Raw genomic sequence first — 11750 nt, 5'->3', positions numbered from 1 at the left:
CTGTTAGCAGCATGGTCCTGTTAGCAGCGTGGTACTGTTAGTAGCATGGTCCTGTTAGCAGCATAGTACTGTTAGCAGCGTGGTACTGTTAGCAGCGTGGTACTGTTAGCAGCGTGCTCCTGTTAGCAGCATGGTACCGTTAGCAGCGTGTTCCTGTTAGCAGCGTGGTACCGTTAGCAGCGTGTTCCTGTTAGCAGCGTGTTCCTGTTAGCAGCGTGGTCCTGTTAGCAACATGATACTGTTAGCAGCGTGGTACTGTTAGCAGCGTGGTCCTGTTAGCAGCGTGGTAATTTTAGCAGCATGGTCCTGTTAGCAGCATAGTCCTGTTAGCAACATGGTCCTGTTAGCAGCATGGTACTGTTAGCAACATGATATGATATGATATAGTGTGGCTGTGTCAGAGAATAATAATAATAAAAAATAATACATTGCTCTCAGTCACATTTTTTATTGCTTTATTTTTTACCTCTATCCCTATGCTTTCAATTTTTAAATTATCTTACTTGGAGGTGCTTTGCATCTACTACATTTTGTAAATGCAGAAAAATTGACCGCAGGATCTTTCTCTTACCCCAGACAAGAAACTGCATTCCCGGATGCAGTTACCTCTCAGCACGTCCAACAAAATAGTTTTGGTTTGGGTAAAGAGCAATAACACACTTATATATCCTGATGCATGCTCAATAATCCAGGTAGAACACAATTACATGTTACATAAGTAAACATTTAGTACAAAACATCTGTTCCAGCTGCATGCGAGGCACAGAATATACATTTCTGCATTGGTTATGTCTTTCCAGATGTGTAAGCTGCCCATGCTATACGCACTAATGTACTGCCATACCATCAGAGAGGCTGGCTTTTGAACTGTCTGCTGATGACAACCCGGCTGGACACTCTCCTTATTAGTACGGAGGACGTGGCCTTCATGATGTCCTAAAATAATAAAAATTTTGATCTGTCTAACCCCCGAGCAGTTTTCCACTTTGCTTCATTCCATTTAAATTGAGCTTTGTGCTAAAGGAATGTGTATTATTTGCACTCACCATGCTCCATTTTACTGGACTAACACATTTCAGTCTGCTCTTTTATTGTTATTGTGAATGATATAAAAATGTTCCATGATCCTTACTCTATGTAATAATCAGTCTTCATGTGACCGGTCAGTAAAGAGACATCAAGGAATAGATTTTATTATCCTCAAGGGTTGATTGATATGATTACAGTGACGTAAATTCGGAGAGTCCTTGGGAGCGGTCTGTCTTCCCTGATTTGTCCCAGCTTCTGACTGGACAGGGTGAGGAGGGGCTGGTGGCTGGATGTTTTTCTACAAAACTAACTTTTTCAGTTTGGGAAGTCAGAGCAGGTCAGAACCTCAGACTGGTATTAATTAACAAGTGTGAACTTATAAATGCATTGATCTTCTGTGATTACTGGCTGTTCTCCAAAGCTTTGTAATAACTCTGATGAAATCTACACCTGATCGTTTGGGTAATCACTTTTCTCCACAAAACTTTGGTCCAGAAAAGATTGCATTGTAGATGGTCTCCACATTCGGCACATATTTTATTTATATTTTACACTTGTGTATTGTGGGGGGGAAATTGGGATTGTATTTAAAACGATTTCTTATTTCGTATTTTTATCATAAAAGTTGACAACCTTGAAAACAATAGTGATAAGTGAACAAAAACAGTATGGTGGTTGTTGATGGGTTCTTTTCATGGTTTGCATATTTAAACTGATATTAGATGAGGTGACAAACCTTAGTCAACAACATGTGGTTTGACGAAGGGCTTAAAGTTTGGGAACTACTGATGATCTGATGTTTGTTCAGCAGCTTGTCCATTTAAGCAGATTTAAACTAAGCTCAATATAAACTTTCATGAAAATGGAAAAAAAAAAAAGACACACAAGCTTAAAATGTGTCTTTACATGACTGTGGGAAGTTTCACATAGAAGCTGAGCATAAAACAAAGAAATTAAACTCATTTAAAGTGCTGTATTTTTGATTTTCTGCTGCACTGTTCAACATATTTCTATTGCAAACATTAGATTTGTCAAATGTTTTGTCTAAAACAGAGCAAGGGCAAACGAAACGAAACGAGTGGGGTCGAAGCTAAATGTGCTGGGTCCAAATCTAGTCTGAGGCTCTGCCAAGTTCAGATTATTGGTACTGTTTGAACGTTCCAATATTTCTGGATGCGCCTCCTCATTTCCACACCAATACAGCAAATGTTGTTCATGGAACTTTTGGCCAGAAGAAAGTTTTAATCAAGTAATTCTTATTTTGGTACCACTTTACAATAAGGCTCCCCTAGTAGATGGCTAATATAGTTTATAGATACGTTATTAATTCCTCTATAAACACTTTATAAATAGTGAGCCAAATCTGTTCACCTATATATTTCATCTAGAGTTGTTATATTAAACATTTCAGACTAAGTTACTATATCTTGTAAGCACAAGAAGCATTTGTAAACCTAATTTTTTAAGGATATAAGTTGTAGATATGTATAAGGCAGTGATAAAGTACAATATTATATGCTAAAGAAATAGGTTTAAAAATGCTTATTGCGCTTACAAGGATTCAAGGTTCTTTTAATGTCATTCGCATCACATGTGGTACATGAGGTGGAACAAAATTGTGTACACGTGGTCCCAGTTACATCCATAAAATGTAAAAGAAAAACAGTAATAAGATCTAAGATGTGAACTAAGAAAAATGTTAACTAAAAATACGCTAAGCACTAGTAGTTCAAAAACATTACACCAAACAGCAGCACGAACATGAGTCTGTGTGAGCAGATGAGCACGCATGAACACAGCAACATGAAACAGATCAGCAGCAACATGAAAGTGATCAGCAGCAACATGATGTGATTTTTTTTTCACAGTGATTATTCTGGTTAGAGATTCATGAGTCTAACAGCCTCAGGGTAGAAGCTGTTCCTCAGTCTAGTGGTTCTACACTTAATGCTCCTCAACCTCCTGCTTGAGAAGAGCAAGGCAAAAAGTGAGTGTGCTGGGTGAGTGGGGTCCTTCATGATGCAGGTGTCTCTCTTCCTGCATCTGGAGGTGTAGATGTCTGTGACGGTGGGGAGACTGATTCCAACATCTTCTGTGCAGCCTTCACCACTCTCTGCAAAGCTTTTCTTTCTGCAGCTGTGCAGCCTCCATGCCACATGTTGATGCTGGAGCACAGGATGCTTTCCAGTGCACACTAGGTAGTACAAGGTACTAAGTCTGAAATGTGTAATATAACAACTCTAGATGAAATATATAGGTGACAGATTTGGCTCACTATTTGGCAAGAAACTGCCCAGTTTTGTCTCTCCGTCACCCTTAATTAATGCTTAATAAGCAGTTATTAATGATTTATAAAGTGTTTATAAAGGAATAAATATCTGTAAACTATTTATTAGATATCTATAATGGGAGCCTTATTGTAAAGTGGTACCCTTATTTTTCATAAGCTTGAGGAAACCTGAATAATTTGGTGTTCAGTTGTAACTCACAGCCTCGGTCTCATTTTATTTCCTTCAAAATGTCTTATGTGTCTAAAAGGTCTTTTTTTTTTTTACTCAAATTCCTTTCATATGCAAACTGTCTTGCTTTAAAATGTCACCCCCTCCTCCTTAATTAAGCCCTGACATTGTTCTGTGTATTGTAAACAATTCATGGAGGGAAACATACAACCTGTTGTGGAAAGAGATTAAACTGTGTCAGAAGGTTTTCTTATTTCTACCAAGGCTTCCTGTTTGGACTCTGGTTCTTTGGGTTAAGATGGTATAAACAGGGATTTAAAGAAATAATATAGAAGGCTTTTACCCACATTTTGGGCTTTTTAAGAGTTTTTCCTTTTACTAAGTATCACTAACATTGGACCATGCTATATTTTGGCTCAAAACTTCAGCAGTTCCTGTAACTGTCAGCACTGTCTGTCTTTTAGCAAAATATCTGATGAACCACTGGACAGATTTTAGTAAAACTCTCTGCACATCTACAACATATGGAGCCAACCCAGTTCAAGATGGCTGCCAGAGCTAACTGACCTTGGCCAATACAAAGATAGAACTGGGTCAGTTTTACACAGTACCTACAGGGTAAATACTTTCTGCAGCAATTACAGGGAATTAAAAAGGTATACAGTAGTCCATCATTTATTGCAGTAGTTACGCTCAAGTACCACCCCCCACCCCCCCGCCCCTGCTATAAGTGAAAAGTAGCGACGTTAGAAACTCTTCCCATACTCTTACAATGTTGTAAACTTAAGCATCATTTTAACAACGTACATACAGTACTGTATATGTAGCTACTAAATTTTACTCACCAGGCTCTGCAGAACAGCAACGGCTCGGTTCCATTTCTGCAGAACTACCCTGCAGCAATAAAGCTCACAATCGATGTTGTTAACTCTTAAAACCTACTAATTTTAACAACATACTTATATGTAGCTAATAAATTTTACTTAACAGCTGTGCAGAACAGCAGCGGCTCGGTTTCGCTCCGACCTGAGAGAAAAAAAAAGTCCTGGTGGACTCCAAATGGAGCACCGGACCTTTGGTGGTGCCTGCCCTGCTCGGAAGTCCTCATGGGCCGGCTAGCATCTCTCAAGAGCACCCATGGGTCTGGAGATCTGATTCTGCTCCGGTTCTAGACTGGTTCCCCATGGGTTCTGTGCAGTTGTGTAGTCCACATTTTTGTAGTGGGTATACTGTGCTTAGAAACCGAAGTACACTGGTTAGCACGATGTAATCATCAATTTATTCAGATTTTTAAGCATATTGAACATTTCCAAATTTCTCTGATGCTTATATTTGAATAAATGAACAACAAACTTTGTACAACAGTTGACTTTGTATTAAAAACATGTCATATAATTTATAAAACAGTATCATGGCAAAATATGTTCAAATATTAAGTAAAAAGTACAGAAGTATCAATTATACAATAATTTGCTGGATAAGCAAATGTAATAAACAAGAGTTGCATATAGAATCAGAATCAGAATAAGCTTTATTATCATTGCACCGAGATACAACAAGAATATGTCCGTACAATTCTCTGAAAGGTGGGCGGAGTGCACGAAGCTGCTGCTATAAAGCGCGGCCTTCTTATCCTTTTCAGAATACATATTTTAGGTGGAAAAAAGGACAAAAACAAGAAGGAGAGGAATACAAAGAAGATCTCTTCACACCTTGTCCTAACAGGACTTGATTTAAGACATAAAGAAACTCTGCCAACATGCACATTTATGAACACGTTACATATTCATTTGACGACGGGGCGGTCCATGAAGCACTAACAGATAGTCCATTGTCCTGATAAGATGATGGTCAGCCGGCACAGTTCTGATAAGCCTCCACAGAAGGGGGGGGGGGGGGGGGGGTTGCGATAGATGAAGCTTTTCCTTAGTTTACACATTTCCCAGGAGAAACTGATAAGTCGACCTGTTTCGTGGCCAACCGGGGGAGTCAGATTCAAATGATCCACAATTGTTGATTTATTCAGGCAGACTATTTTCCGTCAGCCTTGAGTTTGTACTGATAACTTTCCGAGGTCTAAAATGGCCAGATTAGGGTGCATTCCACTGGTCAGTGCTTATGAGCCTCTTCAAGATGGTGTTTTCATGCTGACGAGTCCCAAAGCCGCAGGTGGCCTGCGATTCAAATCACTTCCATCTTACAGTTTAGCTCGTAAATCAGCTGATTTTGAGTCCTCAAAGCACGAACCAGACCTTCACATAGGCAGCAGCCTGACCAGGCCAAATTAGCTGCGGCCGTCTTCCTTGTATGTTGATAAACCAGGATCCAAACTATTCCAAAAACTGGAAACCTGTTATCATGAATCTAATTATATGCAGTTTTGGCATTCTCGATCAACAGCAGAGGTAGACACATCACATTCCATTTCCCCAGAGATGTATCCAGCTGCATGCGTGTCGTCTGAGTAGATGAGGGTTCTCCAGGACCCTGCCACTTTGTTGAAAAAAATGTGTAATTTGCATCGAAAGTCCAGTTGGTCAGATCCAAAACAGTAGTTTTCATTTTGGAATATATGTAAAAATAGGAGCTGCTCCGATACACAGACAGAGAGCAAAAAAGCAGGAGGAGAACAGGGAGAGGGAAGGAAAGCGCACGCATCGTTACAGAGCCAGTGAGGATAGATTGTTACAGAAGCATTTAACTACCATTTAACGTATCAATGACATGTGCCTAATGATATGTATTGATTAATTGGGTACTTTTAAGTGGATATACTTAAATTCTTAAACTTTCTAGTGGGTATACTCTGTATACCTGCGTATCACGTAGACTATACTGCTGGTTCTGTGCGGCTCTCTGCATTTGCTTTATTCTGAAGTCAGTGTAATAAGCACCAAACTTTTTCCAATCATATCAAAACTTTCCCAGCAGAAGCCAACGGGGCTTCTGGGTGAGGCCCTGTTGGCCTCTGGGAAATGTAGTCATTATGAGCAGGGATGCAGTGTGAACTTATCGAGGGGAAACTACAAAATGGTGGCGCATGTCCAAAGTATTTTATTTTTCCTTAACTTTTTAACTGTACTGTATCCCGTACTGTCCCAATCATGTGAGTAATATTAAAGTTGACAATCATGTGTCCTGTACAATTTTTTTAATATACCATATATATATATAAAAATATGTTTTTCCTCATGTTCAGTCTTGCTTTGAAAACCCGCGAAAGAGCGAATCCGCAAAAGTCAAACCGCCAAGTAGTGAGGGACTACTGTTTATTATGGTAAGGGGGTGCACGTATGGAGGTAACTATGGGGTATGTAGGGAAGGTAACATTGTGGCTGGCTTTTTTTCTGACACCTTGTCTACTTTTACAACTAGATTTAAGAATTTCCTTCTTGATAAATATACTGTGGGTCGGCTTGGGTTTCTTGAGCTATCCCTTAGTTCTGCTGCTATAGGCGTAGACTGCTGGAGGACAAACTGACTGTATCACCTCACTCTGCTGCTGTCTTTGCTCTACTCTCCATGTTTGTGGAGCCTGTTTCCTGTGGAGCCCCAGCCCAGTCGCAGCAAACAGTTGCCTGTCCTGAACCTGGTTCTGCTGGAGGTTTCTTCATGTTAAAAGGGAGTTGTTTTGCTTAAATGGATCTGGATTGTAGAGGTTGCAGACCCCCTGATCTACACCCTGTGATTCATCCCCCTGTACAGGACCAGTGTCTCCAGTCAGGGGATGATGGGGAAACAACCCAGCATGCATGGAGGTTTAAAGTGAGGAGAAGGGGGTGTTCTCTTGAACTGTTCCTCTCCTCCTCTGTCAGTGTTGTGACCCACCGAGCTACACATCCATGAGTGAAGCGGGGAGGGCTGGAGGAGGAGGAGGGCTGAGCCAATGGGCGCAGGGCTGTCTAATTAAACCCCTACACGTAGAGCCAACCCCCCACCCCTCATTTAAATCCACATCACTGATGCCAGAGAGCTGTCCTGTGGAGGAGAGGAAGCATCCCGCAGCATCACGGCTGCAGCCAGCTCCGGCTGCTTTAGCTCAACTGAAAGCGCGTGTTAGACTGTGCGTGACACGGTGTGCGTGCGTGCGTGAGGAAGAAGCTGTGGGTCAAACTACAAAAGAGATCCGCTTTGACAAGGTTATTCTTCCCGGAGCTCCGGAGGCACGGAAGGAGCATCCGCGCGTCTCCAACCCGGCTGTCCTGCACGCGCAGCGGGGACCCCCTCCACCCACAGCGGGTAAGGAGGCGAAACAAAGGGGGGGTCGATGTTTGTTTGTTTGTCACATCTTCCTGGAGCCGCTTCTGGAGAGGAAACACGAGTCGGTGTGAAAATATGAGCTCCGACCGGAAACATCCCCGAGCTGCGCGTTTGACGCGCGTGCGCCGTTCCGTGCATGTAAAGTCCAAATGTTGAAGAGTCGTTAGCACAGGAGCCCATGTAGGCCGTTTTTTTTATGAATGATGTTAACGTGGGACAAAGGGCAGGATGTCTGCGCTTTAAAGGGACAGTTCAGCTCTTTTTAAGTAGAGTTCAGCGTGGTGGAGTAGAGGTTATAGCTACTCATTCCAAAGTCATAAAGACCAGCCCAAACCATAAAGTAAAAAGCAAAATCCACTCTTTTTTTTATCTAGTGTGTTCTTAAATTAGAACTTGTGAGCCAAATGTGTTCCTCGATATCAACCACGTGTGTTGTGACGGCCAAAGTAACAGAAAAAGAGTCAACACTGACAACATCCATGGACTTTCTGTAAGAATAACAGTTCTGATGGGTTTGACCGAATATGAGCTCAGATTTGTTAAGTATGAAGACGAAAGTGCCTTGTTTACATTCACTGCATACCCGCATTTCAGACAAGCATTGTATCTGGAATGCCAGTGAACATTTTCAAACTGCAACATTTGCTATAGTTTGGGATTCTTTTTCTTTTTTTTCATAGTTTGTATTGAGTACTTTTAATTCTGACTGGACCATCACCCTATATTACAGTAGGCCCTTGTTAATAGCGGGGGATCTGTACCCTGAAGCCCCGCGATAAGTGAAAAACTGCGAGTAGGAATAGTAGTGCAAGTAATAAGTAGTAGTTTATTTTAGTCACGCCCACTTCTCCGCTCTGCATGGAGATCAGCTGATCAGCTGCGGGAGGAAGCTTCTCCCACAGCTGTGGGCTGTGCATAGGTGCTAAATAATTAAAAATAATTTATTTTAAATAAAAATTCCATGCCAATCATGTGGCTCATCCGTCAATCAGCCAATGTGTGTCATGTCCAATCTTATTTTGAAAAATCGCGATAGAGCAAGTCCGCGAAAAATGAACTGCGATGTAGTGAGGGACTATTTTACATACATATTAGATTTTGAGGAATTCTTTGACTTTCTCCATTAGATTTATGACTGGGTGTCATTCTAGTTGATTTTACAACATAGAGCTCAAACATTTCCACCAAGTGTACAAATGTAACACTGAATTCAAGATACCCAACATATGACATATGACAACATCTGCAACAAGTACAATATTCAATTTTCATAACATTCTATATACCAAAAGATCTGAACTGTCACTTAAAGGTGCTTTTCTCCCGAACAGCACTCATCCTGCTTCTAAAACAGAGTATGTGCATTTTATTATGCAGTTATGTTTTCATATAGTTAGACCTTATCTTCAAACTGAGCTGGTATTCAGTTTTCTGACTGATTTTCATTTTTACACTTTCCCCATGCAAACATGCCTTCATGCATTCTTCTCTCACTGACTGTCAGTAGCGTTATAGCAACTAAGCAAATTAATTTATAAGCAAGGGTCCTGTGGTCCTCAGGGGCTCATGCTAACATGCCGTCTTACACAATATTTAGCGAGGTATTCATGATCTGTGCTTCTCTTTGAGTTGTGCTTCACTGATAACACCAAGTATTTGCTTCTTCATCTTTATTCTTAAATGCCACCCAGCTGTTGCCCGCCTTCCATATAATCCTTCTGGATTGAACAAGTTTGTGCCAGGCTTAGCGTCAGGGCCAGACAAGTGGCATTACAGCAAAAAGTCGTCTATTTGTAGGTCTAAACATGATTTTGGAGTCCTCCTTCCATTGTTGTGACTATTTAATTATAATTTAGGGTGGCTCGTTGTGAACAGAATAGCCAAAGCGACTTGGTGTGACAACAGGTTAATGTGAATGCTGAGGCGTGACCTGCTCATTTGATCCGTACGGGATCACATCTCGTGGAAAGCTGCTCGACTCCATCTGAAATATTCAGAATTCTGCTGCTCATGCTTCGGCGTGTTGGAGCATTATTCAGCCTGCATGCGCTTATGCTAGTCGAGTTGTTACGTAAGAGGATAAATGTGTGCTGGAGCACTACTCTCGATGTCACTTAGACTCATAAAAACACACACGCGCTCCTTCAGCTTGTGTAGTACAGTTTAAACCCAGACGCATTAGGCTCCTCGCAGATGATTTATGTCGTTAAGGTGTTTCAACCGGGGGGGGGGGGGGGGGGGTCACCATGCAGAGCAAAGAGTGATGCTTTCATTATCGCCTCTTTGTCTCCTCGTTTATTTATTGCATTTTCATTTCATTTGACTTTGTTGGACTCAAGGACAGCACAAAAGACTATTTTACTATTTAAAAAAAAAAAAAACTTATGAGCCCTAAAGGAATGCATATCACCCTCGTCCCTCCTGCCAGAGTTTTAAATGGGGATCATCTAATGTGACAAATGACAAAGTTACAGTTTAGACAATTTGAGCAAATCTGGAAAAAGATGATCAGTTGTGGATGGAAATTCAGTGAATTTTTCCTGAAATTTTAATAAAACTCATAAAGTGATTCATAAGATATTTTGCTAACAGACTGACAGTGTTGACGCCTAATGGTTAATAGAAGAAAATTCAAACAAATATCTTGACCAATATGTTAGCAATAAGAACAGAAGGGGATGAGTCTCAGCTACTGACACACAAACTTTAGGTTAACAGACTGAATCAGCCATTTTTGTGTTTTAACAGCCAGGTTGAATCTGGTTGACTCCATTTAATTAAGTGTACACAGGATATTTTGTTAACAGACAGACATGGGCAAAAAGCAGAACAGTGTATCAGAGTTGGTTGGATGAAATCAACTTTACAAAACTGAGAAAATGGGCATTCCACAAGGTTCTTGTTTAGACCCTTGTTTGTTTGTATGCTAGGATTACCCTAAAAGTTTTATAGACATTTAAATGTATATAGATGATGCTGCCATATAGGCAGTGGTGGGCACAGCTAACCAAAAAATTACCTTCGCTAACCCATAATCCACTAACTAAAAACATAGCTTTGCTAACACTAAGGCTAATAAAATGCAAAAGCTAAGGCTAACTGTTAAGGTGTCTTCACTCAGTCTGCATCACACGTCTTCGTCTCCTTCTGGTTGAAGACTGGTGGGACTGACGCAAACCTGTTGATGCTGGTTTGATTAGAAGGTGGGTGAGGTGACTTGTGGCAATTCGGCCAATCTAAACCAGAGTTACAGTCCTGTGTAACAAAGGTGGACACACAGAATGCTAAAGATGCTACATGCAAACACAAGGTGCAGGACGCACCCGTGTAGCGCTGCTTGCGTGTGGGAATAGTTGTGGTTTCGTTTCAGTTAAATGGCATAAAAATAGAAGTTTACACAGCAGAGGAAGCATTTAAGCTATGCTGTTCAGCTGACCAATCACGTCTGTCATAGCATATTTAATGTAAGGTGAGCAGATTTCTGACATTAAATCTGGGGACATTTCCAGCTCAGAGACCAAAAATAATGAAATGTTATTACGATCAATTTAAGAAACGGGGACAGTTCCAGTTTCATTTATTTTTTTACACATTTATTCATGTTTAAACAATAAAAATCAAACGTAGCAGCAGGAATATGTCTCTCCACACACATTTCCTAAGAGAAATAAAATAAATAAAGTAATAGTAGTAGCAATGGTGTCAGAAACATTTGTAATGTGGGGGGGACACATTAGTGGGGGGGTCCTCTCCCCCAGAAAATTTTGAATAAAGTAGACGCAATTTTCTGCAATCTGATGTATTTTAACGGATTGTTAAACATCTACTGTACATTTACCTCCATAACTAAACACTTGATTCAATAACTATTTTAGAGAGCACGGCACAACAAGCAGTGTGAGGATTCTCCCATGAATCAAGTGGAATGAGTCTCTTCATTCTCTAACTGTCGACTAACTATCATAGACCTCATGACCGGAGCTTCAATCTGTGTAAGCCTGT

At 40.8% G+C, this 11750-nt stretch overlaps 1 protein-coding gene across 1 annotated transcript in view; it reads left to right on the top strand.

The window, feature by feature from the left end:
- Positions 1-7469: 7469 nt before the first annotated feature.
- The window catches only part of hpca (hippocalcin), a 78506-nt gene continuing 74225 nt past the window's right edge, over positions 7470-11750 (top strand). The window contains exon 1 of the mRNA XM_037693158.1: positions 7470-7727. The gene's annotated coding sequence lies outside the window, so the exon portion shown is untranslated. The remainder of the gene's footprint in view (positions 7728-11750) is intronic.

The sequence above is a fragment of the Nematolebias whitei genome, chromosome 19 (assembly GCF_014905685.2).
Source record: "Nematolebias whitei isolate Nwh7 chromosome 19, NemWhi1, whole genome shotgun sequence".
Classification (NCBI taxonomy): Eukaryota; Metazoa; Chordata; class Actinopteri; order Cyprinodontiformes; family Rivulidae; genus Nematolebias; species Nematolebias whitei.
Note: the sequence above shows the minus strand (reverse complement) of the source record. Positions and strands in the feature narration are given on the sequence as shown.